A 22,466-nucleotide genomic window follows, 5' to 3' on the forward strand; every position below is an offset into this window, starting at 1 on the left:
GGAACAAGAGCATGGTCAGAGTGAGGGTAGGGCTGATTAGGGATAGTGGAGGGAACTTGTGTCTGGAGTCAGAAGAGGTAGGGGAGGCCCTTAATAAATACTATGCCTCAGTATTTGCGACTGAGAGGGACCTTGTCATTTGTGAAGACAGCATGAAAAGGACTGAATCATGTTTACAAGTTGATGTTAAGAAGGAGGATGTGCTGAGAATGTTGTAAAACATAAGAATAGATAAATGTGCCGCATCCGAAGGGATATGTCCAAAGTTACTACAGGAAGCGAGGGAACAGACTGTTGAGACTTTGGTGATGACCTTTGCACCCTCACTGTCAATTGGAGTCGTACCAGATGATTGGAGGCAGGAAAATGTTATTTCCTTGTTCATGAAAGGGAATAGAGACAATCTTTGGAATTACAGACCTGTCAGTCTTATGTCGGTGGTGTGCAGATTATTGGGGAGGTCTCTGAGAGATAGGATTTGGGATTCATAGTTTGATTAGATATAGTCAGCATGGCTTTGTAAAGGGCAGGTCATGCCTTACAAATCTTATTGAATCCTTAGAGAATGTAACACAACACGTTTATGGCTCACTCAGAAATTATGGCGACATCGGATACAGGGAAACCTGTCTGTTTGGATTCAGAATTCGTGGCTCACAGAAGACAGAGGATGATGAAAGATGGAAAGCTTTCAGCCTGGAGCTCGGTGACCAGTGGTGTTCGGCAGGGATTGGTTCCGGGAACTTTGTTGTTTGTGATTTTTATAAATGACTTGGATGTGTGAGTGGAAGAGTGACTTAGTAATTTTGCCATTGTCACGAAGGTTAGTGGAGTGGTGGATAGTGTGGAGGGCTGTTGTAGGTTGCAACAGGACATTGACAGGATGCAGAGCTGTGCTGAGAAGTGGCATATGGAGTTCAATCTGGAAAAATGTGAAGTGATTCATTTCGGACAGTCGAACTTGATTTTACATTACAGGGTTAAAGGCGGAAGACTTGGCAATCTGAAGGGACAGAGGGATCTTGGGTTCCATGCCCATAGATCCCTCACAGTTGTCACCCAAGCTGATAAGGTTGTTAAGAAGGAATCTGTTGCGTTGCCTCTCTTCAGCTGGAGGATTGAGTTTTAAAGCCGTGAGGTTTTGCTGCAGCTCTATAGAGCCCTGGTTAGACCCCACTTGGAATATTGTGTACAGTTCAGGTTCCCTCATTACAGGAAGGATGTGGAAACTTTAGAGAGGGTAAAGAGGAGATTTATCAGGATGCTGCCGGGACTGGAGTGCATGTCTTATGATGAAAGGTTCAGGGAACTAAGGCTTTTCTCATTGGTGTGAAGAAGGGTGAGGGGTGACATGGTCGTGGTGAACAAGATGGTGGGAGGCGTAGACAGTGAATAGTGCGAGCCTTCTTTTTTGCATGGCATAAATGGCTATTATGAGGGAGAATAATTTGAAGGTGATTGGAGGATGGTTAAGGGGAGATATCAGAGGTAGGTTTTTTTTACACAGAATGGCGAGTGGGTGGAATGCACTGCCAGCTGTGGTAGTAAAATTAGATACATTAGGTACATTTAGTAGACTATTGGATCGGCACATGGATGATCGTAAAATGAAGGGTACTTAGTTAGCTTGATCTTACAGTCAGATAAAAGGTTGGCATGACATCATGGCCGAAGGGTCTTGTGCTGTACTGTTCTGTGTTCTACCTTCCATATGGTGAACTGAGTAATAAGCTCAGATCAATGCAAAAGGATATGGCAGTCAGGAGGAGTGAGGGAACTGGTTACGAAATTGGCTTGATGGTAGGAGACAGAGGGTGATGGGAGACATGTTGTTTTTCTAACTGGATGCATGTTTGTCATTTGGATAAATGGTTTGGAATGGAATATTGGCTTCCTGCTAAGTAAGTATTTTGAGTGACACTGGAAATGCTGGTAAAGTGGACAGTGAAGAAGGCTATCTGTGATATAACAGGATTGTCAGTACTGCTGGGATAGTGGGCTGAAGAATAGCAGATGAAATTAATTAGATAAAGGTGAAGTGTTCCATTTTGGTGAAACAAACCAGGGCGGGATATGTACAGTTAACGTTCGGGCCCTGGGTAGTGTTGTCAATCAGAGACCCAGGGATGCAGGTACACAGTTCTTTGAAAGTGGTGTCACAGGTAGACAGGTTGGTGAAGAGGTGTTTGGGATAGTTTCCTTCATAGGGCAGAGCATTGAGAGTAGGAGTTGGGATGTCAGGTTTGGCTTTACAAAACATTGGTGGGGTCACCATAAAAGCATTGTTGATCAGTCGGATGAACTCATGTGGTTCACTTACATCCTTTAGGGAAGGACATCTGACACTCTAACCTGCTCTGGCTTGCATGTGACGACAGACCAACAACAATATGGCTGTTTCTGAGCTAGCCTCTGGGCGATTATCAGTGGGGACAAAGAATGCTGTTCCAATCAGTGACACCCACATCTCATGAATGAATAAATAAAAATACATATGTCCCTCCCTACCTCTGCAAACATCTCCGGCTGCACCAATTCGTCATGGCTTTGTAACACCCTTCAGGCCCTGACCACTGTCTGTAACAAGTGCTTCCTCAGTACCTCAGAAAGTGCTCCCTCAGTACCTCAGATAGTGCTTGCTCAATACCTCAGAGAATTCTCCCTCAGTACCTCAGATAGTGCTCCCTCAATACCTCAGAAGGACTCTCTCAATACCACAGATAGTGCTCCCTTAATACCTCAAAGTGCTCACTCAGTACCTCAGATAGACCCTCCCCAATACCTCAGAAAGTGCTCCCTCAGTACCTCAGATAGTGCACCCTCAGTACCTCAGAACGTACTACCTCATACCTCCGAAAGTACTCCCACAATAACTTAGGAAATGCACCCTGAATACTTCAGAAAAGGGTCCCTCAAATCCTCAGATATTGCACCCTCAATACCTCGGATAGTGCTCCCTCATTACCTCAGAAAGTGCTCCCTCAATATCTCAGATATTCCTTGCTCAAGGCCGCAGAACGTGCTCCGCAATACCTTAGGAAGTGCTTCCACAGTACCACAGAAAGTTCTCCCTCAATACCTCAGATAGTGCTTCCTCAATATCACAGAATGTGCTCCCCCAATACCTCAAATTTGTGTTGCTTCAGTACCTCAGAAAGTGCTCCCTCACTACCTCATATAGTGCTTCTTCAGTACCTCAAATAGTGCTTCCTCAATACCTGTAATTGTACTCCCTCAGTACCTCAAATAGTGCTTCCTCAGTATATCAGATCGTGCACCCTCAACACCTCAGAAAATTCTCCCTCAATACCTCAGTGCTCCCTCAATACCTCAGAAGGAGTTCCCTCAATACCTCAGAAAGTGCTCCCACAATACCTCAGACAATGCAGCCTCTGTACCTCAGAAAGTATTCCCTCAATATATCAGATAGTGAACACTCAGGACCTCAGAAAGTGCTCCCTCAATACCTTAGAACGTTCTCTCAATACCTCAGATAGTGCACCCTCAACACCTCAGAAAGTGCTCCCTCAGTACCTCAAAATGCTACCTCAGTACCTCAGGTATTGCACGCTCAGTCCTCACAAAGTGCTCCCTCAATACCTTAGAAAGTGCACCCTCTATATGTCAGATAGTGCTCCCTGAATACCTCAGCTAGTGCACATTCAGTACCTCAGAAAATGCTCCATCAATATCTCAGATAGTACACCATCAGTACCTCAGAAAGTGCTCCCTCAATAACTCAGATAGTGCTCCCTAAGTACCTCAGATAGTGCTCACTCAATACCTTAGAAAGTGCACTCTATATATGCCAGAAAGTGCTCCCTCAGTATCTCAGTATCTCAGATGGTGCTTGCTCAATACCTCAGAAACCGCTCCCTCAGTACCTCAGATAGTGCTTCCTCAGTACATCAGACAGTGCACCCTCAGTACCTCAGATAGTGCTCCCTCAGTGCCATAGATAGTGCACCCACAATGCGTCAGAAAGTGCTCCCTCTATACCTCAGAAAGTTTCATCCTCAGTACCACAGAAAGTGGTCTCTCAGTACATCAGATAATGCTTCCTCAGTACCTCAGATAATGCTCCCTCAGTCCCTCCGAAAGTGCTCCCTCAATACTTCAGAAAGTTCTCCCTCAAAACCTCAGATAGATCTTCCTCAATACCTCAGAAAATACTTCCTCAGCACATCATAAAGTGCTCTCTCAGTACCTCAGAAAGTGCTCCTTTACTACCTCAGATATTGCTCCCTTAGTACATCAGAACGTGCTCCCGCAATGGCTCAGATAGTGCTCCCTGAATACCTCAGATAGTGCTTCATCAGTACATCAGAAAGTGCTCCCTCAGTACCTCAGATAGTGCTGGCTTCATACTTCAGAAAATTCTCCCTCAGTACCTCAGAAAGCGCTCCCTCAATACCTCAGAAGGAGTTCCCTGAATACCTCAGTTCTCCCTCAATACTTCAGATAGTGCTCCTCATTACCTCAGAAAGTGCCCCCTCAGTACCTCGTATAATGCTCCCTCAATATGTCAGAAAGTGCTCACTGAATACCTCAGATCGTGCTCCCTGAATACATCAATGAATGCTTCCTCAGTACCTCAGAAAGTGCTCCCAACATACCTCAGATAGTGCTTGATCAATACCTCAGAAAATTCTCCCTCAGTACCTCAGAAATTGCTCCCTCAATGCCTCAGAATGAGCTCCCTCAATACCTCAGAAAGTGCTCCCTCAATTCCTCAGATTGTGCGCCCTCAATACCTCAGAAGGTGCTTCCTCAATACCACATATAGTACACCCTCAATACCACAGAAATTTTTCTTCCTCAGTACCACAGAAAGTGCTTCCTCAGCACCTCAGATAGTGCTCCCTCAATTCATACGATAATGTTCCCTCAGTACCTCAGTGCACCCTCAATACCTCAGAAAGTGCATCCTCAATACCTCAGAAAGTGCATCCTCAATACCTCAGAAAGTGCCCCCTGAAGACCTCAGATATTGCTTCCTCAGTACCTCAGAAAGTGCTCCCTTAATACCTCAGAAGGAGCTCACTCAATACCTCAGAAAGTGCTCCCTGAATACCTCAGATAGTGCTCCCTCATTACCTCAGAATGCGCTTCCTCATTAACTCAGAAAGTGCTCCCTCAATATCTTAAAGTGCTCCCTCAATTCCTCAGATAGTGCACCCCCAATACCTTGGAAAGTGCTCCCTCAATAACTCCAATAGTGCTTCCTCAATACCTGAGAAAGTGCACCCTCAAAACCTCAGAAAGTGCTACCTGAATACCTCAGATATTGCTTCCTCAGTACCTCAGAAAGTGCTCCCACAATACCTCAGATAGTGCTCCCTCAAATCCTCAGAGAGTGCACCCTCAATACCTCAGATAGTCCTCCTGAAGTCCCTCATAAAGTGCTCTCACAGAACCTCAGAAAGTGCTCCATCAATACCTCAGATAGTGCTCCCTCAATATCTCAGAATGTGCTGCCTCAATATCTCAAATTTGTGCTGGCTCAGTACCTCAGAAAGTGCTCCCTCAATACCTCAGAAATTGCACCCTCAATACCTCAAATCGTGCTTCTTCAGTACCTCAGTTAATGCTCCCTCAGTACCTCAGATAGATCTTCCTCAAAACCTCTAATTGTGCTCCCTCAGTACCTCAGTGCTTCCTCAATACCTCAAAAAGTGCTCCCTCAGTACCTCAGTGCTTCCTCAATACATCAGAAAGTACACCCTCAATACCACAGAAAATTCTCCCTCAGTACCTCCGAAAGTGCTCCCACAATACCTCCGAAAGTGCTCCCTCAATACCTCGGAATGTGCTCCCTCAATACCTCAGAAAGTGCTCCCTCAATCGCTCAGAAGGAGCTCTCTCAATACCTCAGAAAGTGCTCCCTCAAAACCTCAGTGCATCCTCAGTACCTCAGAAAGTGTTCCCTCAATATCTCAGATAGTGCACATTCAGTACCTGAGAAAGGGCTCCCTCAATACCTCGGAAAGTTCTCCCACAATACCTCAGATAGTGTGCACCCTCAGATATTCAGAAAGTGCACTCTCAGTACCGCAGAAAGTGCTCCATTCATAACTCAGTGCTTGCTCAATACATCAGCAAATTCTCCCTCAGTACCTCAGATAGAACTCCCTCAATACCGCAGATAAGGCTCACTCAGTACCTCAGAACGAGCTTCTTTCATACCTCAGAAGGAGTTCCCTCAGTACCTTAGAAAGTGCTCCCTCAATACCTCAGATAGTGCACTCTCAGTACCTCAGAGAGCTTTCCCTCAATATCTCAGATAGTGCACACTCAGATCCTGAGAAAGGGCTCCCTCAATACCTCGGAAAGTTCTCCCACAATACCTCAGATAGTGTGCACCCTCAATACCTTAGAATGTGCTTCCTCAGATATTCAGAATTTGCTCTCTCAGTACCGCAGAAAGTGCTCTCTCCGTACCTCAGATAATGCTCCCTCAGTACCTCCGAAAGTGCTCCCTCAGTACCTCCGAAAGTGCTCCCTCAATACCTCCGAAAGTGCTCCCTCAGTGCCTCGGAATGTGCTCCCTCAATACCTCCGAAAGTGCTTCCTCAGATATTCGGAAAGTGCTCTACCAGTACCTCAGAAAGTGCTCCATCCATACCTCAGTGCTTGCTCAATACCTCAGAAAATTCTCCCTCAGTACCTCAGATAGTACTCCCTCAATACCTCAGATAATGCTCACTCAGTACCTCAGAAAGAGCTTCTTCCTTACCTCAGAAAGAGCTCCCTCAATACCTCAGGAAGTGCTCCCTCAGTACCTCAGATAGTGCACCCTCATTATCTCAGAACGTGCTCCCTCACTACCTCCGAAAGTGCTCCCACAATACCTCAGAAAAGGCTCCCTCAAATCCTCAGATAGTGCACCCTCAATACCTCAGATACTCCTTCCGAATTACCTCATAAAGCGCTCCCACAGAACCTCAGAAAATGCTCCTTCAATACCTCAGAATGTGCTCCATCAATACCTCAGATAGTGCTCCCTCAATATCTCAGAATGTGCTCCCTCAATACCTCAAATGTGAGCGGCCTCAGTACCTTAGACAGTGCTCCCTCAATAACTCAGAAAGTGCACCCTCAATACCTCATATAGTGCTTCTTCAGTAACTCAGATAATGCTTCCTCAGTAGCTCAGATAGATCTTCCTCAGCACCTCTAATTGTGCTCCCTCAGTACCTCAGATAGTGCTTGCTCAATACTTCAGAAAGTGCTCCGCAATACATTAGAAAGTCCTTCCACATTACCTCAGAAAGTGCTCCATCAATACTCAGATAGTGCTCCCTCAATATCTCAGAATGTGCTCCCTCAATTCCTCAAATTTGTGCTGCCTCAGTACCTCAGAGAGTGCTTCCCCAATAACTCAGATAGTGCTCCCTCAGTACCTCAGATAGCGCTTCCTAAGTACATCAGAAGGTGCACCCTCAATACCTCAGTAAATTCTCCCTCAGTACCTCAGATAGTGCTCCCTCAATATCTCAGAAAGTGCTCCCTCAATACCTCAGTGCACCCTCAGTACCTCAGAAAGTGTTCCCTCAATATCTCAGATAGTGCACACTCAGTATCCTGAGAAAGTGCTCCCTCAATAGCTCAGAAAGTTCTCCCTCAATAGCTCAGAAAGTGCGCCCTCAATAGCTCAGAAGGAGCTCCCACAATACCTCAGAAAGTGCTCCCTCAATACCTCAGATAGTGCACCCTCAGTACCTCAGAAATTGTTCCCTCAATATCTCAGAAAGTTCTCCCTCAATACCTCAGATAGTGTACCCTCAATACCTCAGCAAATGCTTGCTCAGTACCTCAAAAATTGCTCCCTCAGTACCTCAGATAAAGCTCCCTCAATTCCTCAGAAAATGCTTTCTCAGTACCTCAGAAAGTACTCCCTCAAAACCTCCGAAAGTTCTCCCTCAATACCTCAGATATTGCTCCCTCACTACCCCAGAACGTGCTCCCTCAATACCTCAAAAATGCTTCCTCAGGACCTCAGAAAGTGCTCCCTTAGTACATCTGATATTGCTCACTCAGACCTCAGATAGTGCTCCCTGAATACCTCACAAAATGTTCGCTCAGTACCTCAGAAAGTGCTCCCTCAATCCCTCAGAAAATGGTCCCTCAATACTTCAGAACATTGCCCCCCAATACCTCAGATAGTGCTCCCTCAATACATCAGTGCTTCTTCAATACCTCAGAAAGAGCTCCATCAATACCTCAGAAAGTTCTCCCTCAGTACATCAGATAGTCCGTTCCCCAATATTTCGGAAAATGCTCCCTCTGTACCTCAGTGCACCGTCAGTACCTCAGAATGTACTACCTCCCTACCTCCGAAAGTTCTCCCACAATACCTCAGATAATGCACCCTCAATACCTCAGAAAATGCTCCCACAATACCTCAGATAGTGCTCCCTCAATACCTCTGAAAGTGCTTCCTCAGATCCTCAGAAAGTGCTCTCTCAGTAGCGCAGAAAGTGCTCCCTCAGTACCCCCGAATGTGCTCCACAATACCTCAGAAAGTGCTCCCGCAGTACCTCAGAACGTGCTCCCTCACTACCTCCGAAAGTACTCCCACAATACCTCAGATAATGCACCCTCAATACCTCAGGAAAGGCTCCCTCAAATCCTCAGGCACCCTCAATAACTCGGATAGTGCTTCCGAAGCATCTCAGAAAGTGCTCCCTCACAACCTCAGAAAGTGCTCCCTCAATACCTCAGAGAGTGCTCCCTCAATATCTCAAAAGGAGTTCCCTCAATACATGACATTTGTGCTGCCTCAATATCTCAGAATTTACTTCCTCAATATCTCAGATAGATCTTCCTCAATACCTTTAATTGTGTTCCCTGAAGACCTCAGATAGTGCTTCCTCAATACCTCAAAGTGCTCCCTCAATACCTCAGAAGGAGCTCCCTCAATACCTCAGAAAGTTCTACCTCAAATCCTCAGAGACTTCTCCCTCAGTACCTCAGATATTGTTCCCTCAATACCTCAGAAAGTGCTCTCTCAATGCCTCATTATCTGAGGTATTGAGGGAGCACTTTCTGAGGTATTGAGCGGGCACCTTCTGAGGTATATAGGAAGCAATATCTGGGGTATTGAGGTTTATCTATCTGAGATAGTGAGGGAGCATTTTCTGAGGTATTCAGGTTGCACTATCTGTGGTATTGAGGGAGCATTTTCTGAGGTACTGAAGATGCACCATCTGTGGTATTGAGGGAGCACTTTCTGAGTTACTGAGGGAGAAATTTTCTGAGGTAGTGAAGGTGTGCTATCTGAGTATTGTGGGAGCACCTTCTGAGGTATAGACAGAGCTCACTCTGAGGTATTGAGGCAGCAGTATCTGAGGTATGGAGGGAGATCTATCTGCAGTATTGAGGAAGCAATATCTGAGGTACTGAGGTAATGAGGACACTTTATCTGAGGTAATGAGGGAGCACTTTCTGAGGTATTGAGTGAACACTTTCTGAGGTACTGAGGCAGCAATTTCTGTGGTATTGAGATAGCAATTCTTGTGGTATTGAGACAGATATTCTTGTGGTATTGAGACAGCAATTTCTGTGGTATTGAGGGAGCACTTTCTGAGGTATTGAGGGAGCAATATCCGAGGAATTGAGGGATGATTGTGTTGTATTGAGGGAGAACTTTGTGTGATATTGAGGGAGCACTCTCTGAGGTATTGAGGGAGCACTGTCTGAGGTATTCAGGAAGCAATATGTGAGGTATTGAGGGCGCAGTTTCTGAGGTACTGAGAGTGCGCTTCCGAGTTACTGAGGGAGCACTTTCTGAGGAATTGTGTTAGCACATCTGAGGTAATGAGGAAGCACTATCTGAGTTATTGTGGGAGCAATTTCTGTGGTACTGACAGAGCTATTTCTGATGTAGAGAGGGAGCACTTTCTGAGGTATTGAGCAATCACTGTCTGAGGTAGTAAAGAAGCACTATCTGAGGTACTGAGGAAGCACTATCATAGGTATGGAGGGAGATCTATCTGCGGTATTGAGGAAGGGATATGTAAGGTAGTGCGGACACACTATATGAGGTATTGAGGGAGCATATTCTGAGAAACTGAGGGAGCAATCTGAGGTATTAAGGGAGCACATTCTGAGTTACTGTGGAAGCACATTCTGAGGTACTGATGCTGCACTATCTGTGGTATCGAGGGAGCATTTTCTGAGGTACTGAAATGCAGCAACTGAGGTATTGAGGGAGCACCTTCTGAGGTACAGTCAGAGCTCACTCTGAGATATTGAGGGAGCAGTTTCTGAGGTACTGAGAGAGCACTTTCTGAGGTATTGAGACAGCACTTTGGGTTTTGAGGGAGCCCTATCTGAGGAATTAAGGGAACACTTTCTGAGGTACTGTGGAAGCATTTTCGAAGGTATTCAGGGAGCACTTTCTGAAGTGTTGAGAGAGCACTATCTGAGGTATTGAGGAAGCACTATCTGATGTACTAGGGAGCACTATCTGAGGTAGTGAGGAAGCACTATCTGAGGTATGGAGGGAGATCTACCTGCGGTATTGAGGAAGCAATATCTGAGGTACTGAGGAAACACTATCTGAGGTATTGAGGGAGCACTTTCTGAGGTATTAAGACAGCAATTTCTGTGGGTTTGACGAAGCCCTATCTGAGGAATTAAGGGAGCACTTTCTGAGGTACTGTGGAAGCACTTTCGAAGGTATTGAGGAAGCATTATCTGAGGTATTGTGGGAGAACTTTCTGAGGTACTGAGAGAGCACCTTGTGAGGTACTAAGGTAGCACTTTCTGAGGTATTGAGGGAGCACGATCTGAGTAATTGAGGGACGTCTTTGTGTGGTATTGGGGGAGCACTATCTGAGGTATTTGGGGAAAACTGTCTGAGGTCCTGAGCCAGCACTTCTTGAGGTATTGAGGAAGCAATATGAGGTATTTCGGGCGCAGCGTCTGAGGTACTGAGAGAGCACTTTCTGAGTTACTGAGGGTGCACTATCTGATGTAATGCGGAAGCACTATCTGAGTTATTATGGGAGCAATATCTGTGGTACTGACAGAGCTATTTCTGAGATAGTGAGGGAGCACTTTCTGAGGAATTGTGCTAGCACATCTGAGGTATTGAGGGTGCACTATCTGAGGTATTGAGGGTGCAAAATCTGAGTTATTGAGGGTGCACTATCTGAGGTATTGAGGGTGCACTGTCTGAGGTTTTGAGAGAACACTATCTGAGGTACTGCGGAAGCACTATCTGAGGTATTGAGGAAGCATTTTCTGTTTCTGAAGGGGCACTATCTGTGGCATTGACGGAGCACTTTGTGAGGTATTTAGCAATGGACTATCTGAGGTAATGAGGTAGCACTTTCTGAGGTATTGACGGTGCACTATCTGAGGTACTCAGTAAGCACTGAGTTATTGAGGGAGCACTATCTGATGTACTGCGGAAGCGCTATCTGAGGTATTGAGGGAGCAATTTCTGATGTATTGTGGAAGCAATATCTGAGGTACTGCGGAAGACTATCTGAGGTTTTGAGGGAGTACCATCTGAGGGAGCACTTTCTGAGGTATTGAGGGAGCTTTTCTGAGGTATTGAGGGTGCACTTTCTGAGGTAGTGAGGGAGCACTTTCTGAGGTATTGAGGGAGCACTTTCTGAGGTACAGACGGAGTACTTTCATGAGGTATTGAGGAAGCACTACCTGAGGTATTGATGCAGCACTTCCTGAGTTATTCAGGTTCCAGATGTGAGGTATTGAGGGACCAGTTTCTGTGGTACTGACAGAGCTATTTCTGAGATAGTGAGGGAGCACTTTCTGAGGAATTGTGGTAGCACATCTGAGGTATTGAGGGTACACTATCTGAGGTATTGAGGAAGCACTATCTGAGGTATTGAGGGTGCACTTTCTGACGTAGTGAGGGAGCACTTTCTGAGGTAGTGAGGGAGCACTTTCTGAGGTAGTGAGGGAGCACTTTCTGGGTTCTGAAGGTGCACTATCTGAGGTACAGAGGACACACTTTCTGAGGTATTGAGGGTGCACTTTCTGAGGTACTGCGGCAGCACGTTCTGAGTTACTGAGGGAGCAATTTCGGAAGTATTGAAGGAGCACTATCTGAGGCATTAAGGGAGCACCTTCTGAGGTGCTCTCTGGGGTGTTGAGGTTTATCTATCTGAGATAGTGAGGGAGTCTTTTCTTCGGTATTGAAGGTGCACTATCTGAGGTATTGAGGGACAGTTATCTGAGGTCGTGTGGGAGCACTTTATTAGGTACTGAGGTTGCACTATCTGTGGTATTGAGGGAGCATTTTCTGAGGTACTGAAGGTACACTATCTGAGTATTGTGGGAGCACATTCTGAGGAACAGTAGAGCTTACTCTGCGGTATTGAGGGAGCAGTTTCTGTGGTACTGAGAGAGCACTTTCTGAGGTATTGAGGAAGCACTATCTGACGTACTAAGGATGCACTATCTGAGGTACTGAGGAAGCACTATCGGAGGTATAGAGGGAGATCTATCTGCGGTATTGAGGAAGCAATATCTGAGGTACTGAGGACACACTATCTGAGGTAATGAGGGAGCACTTTCTGAGGTATTGAGACAGCACATTCTGAGGTATTGCGACAGCAATTTCAGTCGTATTGAGGGAGCACTACCTGAGGCATTAGGGGGAACATTCTGAGGTACTTTGAAAGCACTTTCTGAGGTATTGAGGGAGCACTTTCTGAGGTATTGAGGGAGCATTATCTGAGGTATTTAGGGGGCACTTTCTGCGGTACTGAGGGAGCACCTTGTGAAGTACATAGGAAGCACTATCTGAGCTATTGTGTGTGCATTATCTGCGGTAGTGAGGGAGCCTTTTCTGAGGTATTGAGGGTGCACTATCTGAGGTATTGAGTGAGCACTTTCTCAGATACTGAGGGTGCACTATCTGTGGTATTGAGGGAACATTTTCTGAGGTACTGAAGGTGCACTATCTGAGGTATTGAGGGGGCAACTTCTGAGGTATTGAGGTTGCATTATCTGAGGTTTTGAGGGAGCCTTTTATGAGGTATTGAGGGTGGTTTTTATGAAGTATTGAGGGTGCACTATCTGAGGAATTGAGGAAGCATTTTCTTATGTAGTGAGGGAGCACTTTCTGAGGCACTGAGGCAGCACATTCTGAAGTATTGAGGGAGCACCTTCTGAGGTATTGAGGTTGCACTATCTGAGGTATTGAGGGAGCCTTTTATGATGTATTGTGGGTGCACTATCTGAGGTATTGGTGAAGCACTTTCTTATGTAGTGAGGGAGCACTTTCTGAGGTACTGACGATGCCCTATCTGAGGTATTAAGGGAGCATTTTCGGAAGTACTGATAGAGCACTTTCTGAGATATTAAGGGAGCACTTTCTGAGTTACTGTGGAAGCGCTTTCTGAGGTATTGCGTGTGCATTATCTGAGGTAGTGAGGGAGCCTTTTATGAGGTATTGATGGAGCTCTTTCTGAGGTACTGAGGGTGCACTATCTGTGGTATTGAGGGAGCATTGTCTGAGGTACTGAGGGAGCACTATCTGAGGTATTGGGGAGCACTTTCTGAGGTATTGCGGAGCACTATCTGTGGTACTGTGGAAGACTATCTGAAGTACTCAGGGAGCACTTTCTGAGGTTTTGAGGGAGCACTATCTGAGGTATTGAGGGAGCACCTTGTGAGGTATTCAGCAAGCACTATCTGAGGTATTGAGGGAGCACTTTCTGAGGTATTAAGGGAGCCTTTTCTGAGGTATTGAGGGTGCACTATCTGAGGTACTGAGGGAGCACATTCTGAGGTATTGAGGGAGCACCTTCTGAGGTACTGAGGGAGCACAATCGAAGGTACTGAGGAAGCATTATCTGAGGTATTGAGGGAGCACTTTCTGAGGTATTGAGGAAGCACTATCTGAGGTACTGACAGAGCACTTTCTGAGGTACTGAGGGAGCACTCTCTGAAGTATTGTTGGAGATCTATCTAAGGTATTGAGGAACACTATCTGAGGTATTGAGGGCGCACTTCTTAAAGGTACAGAGGCAGCACATTCTGAGGTATTGAGGGAGCACTTTCTGAGGTATTGAGGCAGCACTTCTTGAGGTATTGAGGATGCAATATGTGAAGTTTGAAGGGGGCTGTTTCTGAGGTACTGAGAGAGCACTTTCTGAGTTACTGAGGGATCATGTTCTGAGGAATTGTGGTAGCACATCTGAGGTAATGAGGAAGCACGATCTGAGTTATTGTGGGAGCAATTTCTGTGGTACTGACAGAGCTATTTCTAAGGTAGTGAGGGAGCACTACCTGAAAAATTGTGATAGCAATTTGAGGTATTGAGGATGCACTATCAGAGGTGTTGAGGGAGCACTTTCTGAGGTAGTGATGGAGCATTTCCTGAGCAACTGAATTTCTCCTCACTACATAAGAAAATGCTTCCTCAATACCTCAGATAGTGCACCCTCAATACTTTCTGAGGTAGTGAGGGAGCACTTTCTGAGGTAGTGAGGGAACACTTTCTGACGTATTGAGGGCACATTTCCTGAGGTACTGAAGGTGCACTACCTGAGGTATTGACGGTGCACTGTCTGAGGTATTGAGGGAGGAATTCCTGAGGTATTGAGGGAGCACTTCCTGAGGTGTTGAGGGAGTACTATCTGAGGTATTAAGGGAGCACTTTCTGAGTTGGTGATGGAGCATTTCCTGAGCTACTGAAGGTGCACTATCTGAGATATGAAGGGAGCACTTCTGAGGCATTGAGGGATCACTTTCTGCAGTATTGAGGGACAGACTGTCTGAGGTACTGAGGGAGCAGTTTCTGAGGCATTGTCAGTTCAATATCTGAGGTACTGAGGTGAACTATCTGAGCTATTAAGGGAGCACTTCCTGAGGAATTGAGGCAGCATTTCTGAGGTTTTGAACGTGCACTATCTGAGATATTTAGGCAGCACTACCTGAGGAATTGAGGGAGCATTTTGTGTGGTTTTGAGGGAGCACTTTGTGTGGTACCGAGGTAGCACTTTGAGTTATTGAGGGAGCACAATCTGAGCTATTGAGGGAGCACTTTCTGAGGTATTGAGGGAGCATTTTCTGAGGTATTGAGGAAGCACTATCTGATCTACTGAGGAAGCAGTATCTGAGGTACAGAGGAAGCACTTTGAGGTATTGAGGAAGCACTATCTGATGTACTAAGGCTGCACTATCTGAGGTACTGAGGAAGCACGATCTAACGTATGGAGGGAGATCTATCTGCGGTATTGAGGAAGCAATATCTGAGGACTCATTATCTGAGGTATTGAGGCAGCGTTTTTTGAGGTTTTGAGGGTGCACTTTCTGAGGTACTGAGGGAGCACCTTCTGAGGTACTTAGGAAGCACTATCTGGGGTATTGATGTTTATTTATCTGAGATAATGAGGGAGCCTTTTCTGAGGTATTGAGGGTGCACTATCTGTATATTGATGGAGCATTTTCAGAGGTACTGAAGATGCACGATCTGAGCTATTGAGTGAGCACTGTCTGAGGTAGTGAGGGAGCATTTTCTGAGGCACTGAAGGTGCACTATCTCAGGTATTGAGGGAGCACTGTCTGAGGTAGTGAGGGAGCATTTTCTGAGGTACTGAAGGTGCACTATCAGAGTATTATGGGTGAACCTTCTGAAGTACAGACAGAGCTCCCTCTGAGGTATTGAGGGTGCAGTTTCTTAGTTACAGAGAGAACACTTTCTGAGGTATTGAGGAAGCACTATCTGAGGTACTGAGGAAGCACTACCTGAGGTACAGAGGGAGATCTTTCTGCGGTATTGAGGAAGCAATATCTGAGGTACTGGGGACACACTATCTGAGGTATTGAGGGACCACTTTCTGAGGTCCTGAGTGAGCCCTTTCTGAGGGACTGAGGCAGCACATTCCGAGGTATTGAGACAACAAATTCTGTGGTATTGAGGGAGCACTATCTGAGGCATTAAGGGAGCACTTTCTGAGGTACTGTGGAAGAACTTTCTGAAGTATTGAGGGAGCACTTTCTGAGGTAATGAGGGAGCACTTTGCGAGGTGCTTAGGAATCACTATCTGAGGTCTTGTGTGTGCACTACATGAGGTAGTGAGGGAGCCTTTTCTGAGGTATTGAGGGAGCACTTTCTGAGGTACTGAGGGTGCATGTTCTGAGGTAGTGAGTGAACACTATCTGAGGTAATGAGGGAGCACTTTCGGAGGTATAGAGCAAGCAATATCAGAGGTACTGAGGGAGCACTTTCTGAGGTATTGAAGGAGCATTTTCTGAGGTAGTGAGGGACCACTATCTGAGGCAGTGAGGGAGCACTTTCTGAGGTACTGGGAGTGCACTATCTGAGGTATTGAGGTAGCATTTCCTGAGGTACTGAAGGTGCACCATCTGAGGTATTGAGGGAGCAATTTCTGAGGTATTGACGGTGCACTATCTGAGTTACTGAGGAAGCACTATCTGAGGTATTGAGGGAACACTTTCTGAATACTAAGTATGCACTATCTAAGATACTGTGGGAGCACTTTCTGAGGTATTGAGCAAGCACTATCTGAGGAAATGAGGGAGCACGTTCTGAGGTCTTGTTTGTGCACTATCTGAGGTAGTGAGGGAGCCTTTTCTGAGGTATTGACGCTGCATATCTGAGGTATTGAGGGAACACTATCTGAGGTAGTAAGGGAGCACTTTCTGAGGTATTGATGGTGCACTATCTGTGGTATTGAGGGAGTATTTTCTGTTGTACTGAGGTTGCGCTATCTGAGGAATTGAGGGAGCACTTTCTGAGGTATTGAGGGAGCATTTTCTGAGGTAGTGAGGGCGCACTATCTGAGCAACTGCGGAAGCACTATCTGAGGAAATGATGGAGCACTTTCTGAGGTATTGTGCAAGCACTATCTGAGGTCCCGAGGGAGCACTTTCTGAGGTATGGAGTGTGCACTATCTGAGGTATTGAGGGAGCACTTTCTGAGTTAGTGAGGGAGCACTTTCTGAGGTACTGAAGGTGCACTATCTGAGGTACTGAGGGAGCACGTTCTGACGTACTGCGGGAGCACTTTGTGTGGTACCGAGGTAGCACTTTGAGTTATTGAGGGAGCACTATCTGAGGTATTGCGGGAACATTTTCTGAGGTATTGAGGGAGCATTTTCTGAGGTATTGAGGAAGCACTATCTGATCTACTGAGGAAGCAGTATCTGAGGTACTGAGGGAGCATTTTGAGGTATTGAGGAAGCACTATCTGATTTACTAAGGATGCACGAACTGAGGTACTGAGGAAGCACTATCTGAGGTATGGAGGGAGATCTATCTGTGGTATTGAGGAAGCAATATCTGAGGACACATTATCTGAGGTATTGAGGTAGCATTTTCTGAGGTATTTAGGGAGCACTTTCTGAGGTACTGAGGCAGCACTTTCTGAGGTATTGAGGAACAATTTCTGAGGTATTGAGGGTGCACATTCTGAGGTACTGAGGGAGCACCTTCTGAGGTACTTAGGAAGCACTATCTGGGGTATTGATGTTTATTTATCTGAGATAATGAGGGAGCCTTTTCTGAGGTATTGAGGGTGCACTATCTGTATATTGAGGGAGCATTTTCAGAGGTACTGAAGACGCATGATCTGAGCTATTGAGTGAGCACTGTCTGAGGTAGTGAGGGAGCATTTTCTGAGGTACTAAAGGTGCACTATCTGAGGTATTGAGGGAGCTAAGTCGGAGGTAGGGTGAGAGCATTTTCTGAGGTGCTAAAGGTGCACTATCTGAGGTATTGAGGGTGCAGTTTCTGAGGTACTGTAGGTGCACTATCTGAGTATTGTGGCTGAACCTTCTGAGGTACAGACAGAGCTCCCTATGAGGTATTGAGGGTGCAGTTTCTGAGTTACAGAGAGAGCGCTTTCTGAGGTATTGAGGAAGCACTATCTGAGGTACTGAGGGAGCACGTTCTGAGGTACTGAGGGAGCAATATCTGAGTTACTAAGGGAGCACTATCTGAGGTATTGAGGAGCACTTTCTGATGTATTGTGGGAGCACTTTCTGACGTATTGCGAGAACCCTATCTGAGGTACTTAGGGTGCCCTATCTGAGGTCCTGATGGAGAAATGTCTGAGGTATTGTGGAAGAACTGTCTGAGGTACCGAGCTAGAGCTTTCTGAGGTACTGAGGGAGCACTGTCTGAGGTTGAGGGAACACTTTCTTAGGTACTGAGGGAGCACTATCTGAGGTAATAAGGGAGCAATGTCTGAGGTATTGAGGACGAATTATCTGCAGTATTGAGGGAACACTTTCTGAGGTATTAGGAGAGCACTTTCTGAGGTATTGAGGGAGATGTATCTGAGATACTGAGGGACAATTATCAGGACTATTGAGGGAGCTCTTTCTGATGTATTGAGGGAGAATTAGCTGAGGTATTGAGGGAGCACTTTCTGAGGTACTGCACGAGCACTTTCTGACGTATTGAGGGAGAACTATCTGAGGGATTGAGGGAGAGCTTTGTGGTGGTACAGAGTGCAGATCATTTTCTCCGAATTCCCTGAGGCACTCTGGTGTCCTAATTTGAAATGGAAGCCACTCCCATTTCAGAAGATTCAGATCATTTTAAACAATCAGTGAAAAATAAGATCAGGATGTGTCTGAAACATGGTTTGGAGGAAAACGTTCATCAATCTATTGTCACTTGTTGCTTGGAGAAGCTTTCGAAAAGCAGGCACCCAAACAGACTAACGCTGTCGATGCAAGAGGTGGGGCACAGGAAGATCCAACAAGTCATCTGTAGCTGCTGTCTGTCTCCCTGGAGCAGTCATCATGCAAGATCAGGGTTCATTCCTCGGAGAAATAATTTCTTCATCAATACCTCAACCATGCCTTTACAGCCCTGTGTGTGTGTATGCGTGTGTGAGAGAGAAACAGACAGAGAGAGAGACTGTCTGTGTTAGTGTGTGTATGAGAGAGTGGATCCATGTGTATCTCTGTGTGTCTGTATGTGTGTGAGTGAGAGAGAAAGTGTGTGTTTATGTGAGAGTGTGTGTTTGTCTGTGTTTGAGGGGGTGTGTGTCTGTGTGTGCAGGTGTGTGAGAGTGAGGGTGTGTGTGTGAGAATGTGAATGTTTGTGAGAGAGAGAGTGTGTCTGAGTGTGCGTGTGAGAGAGTGTGTCTGTGTGTGTGAGAAAGTGTGTCTGTGTATCTGTGTGTGAGAGAGAGTGAGTATGTCTGTGTGTGTGACAGTGTGAGTGTGTCTGTGTGTGATTCCCGAAGAAGGGCTTATGCCTGAAATGTAGATTATCCTGCTCCTTGGATGCTGCCTGACCTGCTGCGCTTTTCCAGCAACACATTTTTCAGCTCATGTCTCTGTGTGAGAGTGTGTGAGAGAGAGTGGGTCTGTGTGTGTGTGAGAGAGAGATAGTGTGTGTGTCCGTGTGTGCGCGAGAGAGATTGTGCCTGTGTATGTTTGAGGGAGCGTGTGTATGTGTGTGAGAGAAAGTGCAACTGTGTGTTTATGTGTGTGAGAGAGAGTGTGTGTGTCCGTGTGTGCGCGAGAGAGGGTGTGCCTGTGTATGTTTGAGGGAGCGTGTGTATGTGTGTGAGAGAAAGTGCAACTGTGTGTTTATGTGTGTGAGAGAGAGTGTGTTTGAGGGAGTGCGTGTCTGTGTGTGTATGTGCGTGTAAGAGACAGTGGGTGCCTGTGTGTGAGAGTGTCTGTGAGTGTGTGAGAGACAGAGTGTGTGAGAGAGTGCCTGTATGTGTGGGAGAGTGAGAGTGTGTCTGTATGTGAGCGGGTGTGCCTGTGTGTGAGGGGGAGAGTGTGTCTGTCTGTGTGTGAGAGAGAGTGTGTCTGTGCGTGTGTGAGAGAGAGTGTCTGTGTGGGTGTGAGAGAGAGTGGGTGTCTGTATGTGTGTGTGAGAGAGAGTGCGTCTGTGTGTGAATTTGAGGGAGCGTGTATCTGTGTGTGTATGTGTGTGTGAGAGTGTGTGTGTGTTTGAGGGAGCGTGTGTCTGTGTGTTGGTCCTTTGTGTATGTTTTTGTAAGAGAGAGTGTCTGTGTGTTTGAGGGAGCGTGTGTCTGTGTGTGTATGTGTGTTTGAGGGAGCGTGTGTCTGTGTGTGGGTCCTTTGTGTATGTGTGTGTAAGAGAGTGTGTCTGTGTGTGTTTGAGGGAGCGAGTGTCTGTGTGTGTATGTGTGTTTGAGGGAGCGTGTGTAAACTAGCCAGTCTTATTGTGCACCTAGCTGCTGTTTCAGATGAATTGGTCCTTGTGTCTCCAAAGACACAAAGTCTGTTAGGGTGGCTTAATTGGCGTAAAGAGATCGCTGTTAATTAGAACATAGAACATAGAACAATACAGCACAGAACAGGCCCTTCGGCCCACGATGTTGTGCCGAACTTCTATCCTAGATTAAGCACCCATCCATGTACCTATCCAAATGCCGCTTAAAGGTCGCCAATGAATCTGACTCTACCACTCTCTCGGGCAGCGCATTCCATGCCCCCACCACTCTCTGGGTAAAGAACCCACAACCTGACATCTCCCCTATACCTTCCACCCTTCACCTTAAATTTATGTCCCCTTGTAACACTTTGTTGTACCCGGGGAAAAAGTTTCTGACTGTCTACTCTATCTATTCCGCTGATCATCTTATAAACCTCTATCAAGTCACCCCTCATCCTTCGCCGTTCCAACGAGAAAAGGCCGAGAACTCTCAACCTATCCTCGTACGACCTACTCTCCATTCCAGGCAACATCCTGGTAAATCTTCTCTGCACCCTCTCCAAAGCTTCCACATCTTTCCTAAAGTGAGGCGACCAGAACTGCACACAGTACTCCAAATGTGGCCTAACCAAAGTCCTGTACAGCTGCAACATCACCTCACGACTCTTGAATTCAATCCCTCTGCTAATGAACGATAATACTCCATAGGCCTTCTTACAAACTCTATCCACCTGAGTGGCAACCTTCAAAGATCTATGTACATAGACCCCAAGATCCCTCTGTTCCTCCACCTGACCAAGAACCCTACCATTAACCCTGTATTCCGCATTCTTATTTGTTCTTCCAAAATGGACAACCTCACACTTGGCAGGGTTGAACTCCATCTGCCACTCCTCAGCCCAGCTCTGCATCCTATCTAAGTCCCTCTGCAGCCGACAACAGCCCTCCTCACTGTCCACAACTCCACCTATCTTTGTATCATCTGCAAATTTACTGACCCACCCTTCGACTCCCTCCTCTAAGTCATTAATAAAAATTACAAACAGCAGAGGACCCAGAACTGATCCCTGCGGAACTCCACTTGTAACTGGACTCCATGCTGAATATTTACCATCTACCACCACTCTCTGACTTCTACCTGTTAGCCAGTTTTCTATCCAATTGGCCAAATTTCCCTCTATCCCATGCCTCCTGACTTTCCGCATAAGCCTACCATGGGGAACCTTATCAAATGCCTTACTAAAATCCATGTACACTACATCCACTGCTCTACCCTCATCCACATGCTTGGTCACCTCCTCGAAGAATTCAATAAGACTTGTAAGGCAAGACCTACCCTTCACAAATCCGTGCTGGCTGTCCCTAATCAAGCAGTGTCTTTCCAGATACTCGTAAATCCTATCCCTCAGTACCCTTTCCATTACTTTGCCTGCCACAGAAGTAAGACTAACTGGCCTGTAATTCCCGGGGTTATCCCTATTCCCTTTTTTGAACAGGGGCACAACATTCGCTACTCTCCAGTCCCCTGGTACCACCGCAGTTGCCAGTGAAGACGAGAAGATCATTGCCAACGGTACTGCAATTTCCTCTCTTGCTTCCCACATAATCCTAGGATATATCCCGTCAGGCCCGGGGGACTTGTCTATCCTCAAGTTGTTCAAAATGTCCAACACATCTTCCTTCCTAACAGGTATCTCTTCCAGCTTATCAGTCCGTTTCACACTCTCCTCTTCAACAATACGGTCCCTCTCGTTCGTAAATACTGAAGAGAAGTACTTGTTCAAGACCTCTCCTATCTCTTCCGACTCAATACACAGTCTCCCACCACTGTCCTTGATCGGACCTACCCTCGTTCTCGTCATTCTCAGGTTTCTCACATATGCATAGAATGCCTTGGGGTTATCCTTGATCCTATCCGCCAGGGATTTTTCATGCCCTCTCTTAGCTCTCCTAATCCCTTTCTTCAGGTCCCTTCTGGCTATCCTGTATCCCTCCACTGCTCTGTCTGAACCTTGTTTCCTCAACCTTATGTAAGCCTCCTTCTTCCTCTTTACTAGACATTCAACCTCCCTCGTCAACCAAGGCTCCCTCACACGACCATTTCTTTCCTGCCTGATCGGTACATACATATCAAGGACACGTCGTATCTGCTCCTTGAAAAAGTCCCACATTTCCTCCACATCCTTCCCTAACAGCCTATGCTCCCAACTTATGCTCCTCAAATCCTGTCTTACAGCATCGTAATTTCCCTTCCCCCAATTGTAAAATCTACCTTGTTGTGCGCACCTATCTCTCTCCATAACCA

This window comes from Chiloscyllium punctatum, chromosome 38 (genome assembly GCF_047496795.1).
Source record: "Chiloscyllium punctatum isolate Juve2018m chromosome 38, sChiPun1.3, whole genome shotgun sequence".
In the NCBI taxonomy this organism is placed as follows: domain Eukaryota; kingdom Metazoa; phylum Chordata; class Chondrichthyes; order Orectolobiformes; family Hemiscylliidae; genus Chiloscyllium; species Chiloscyllium punctatum.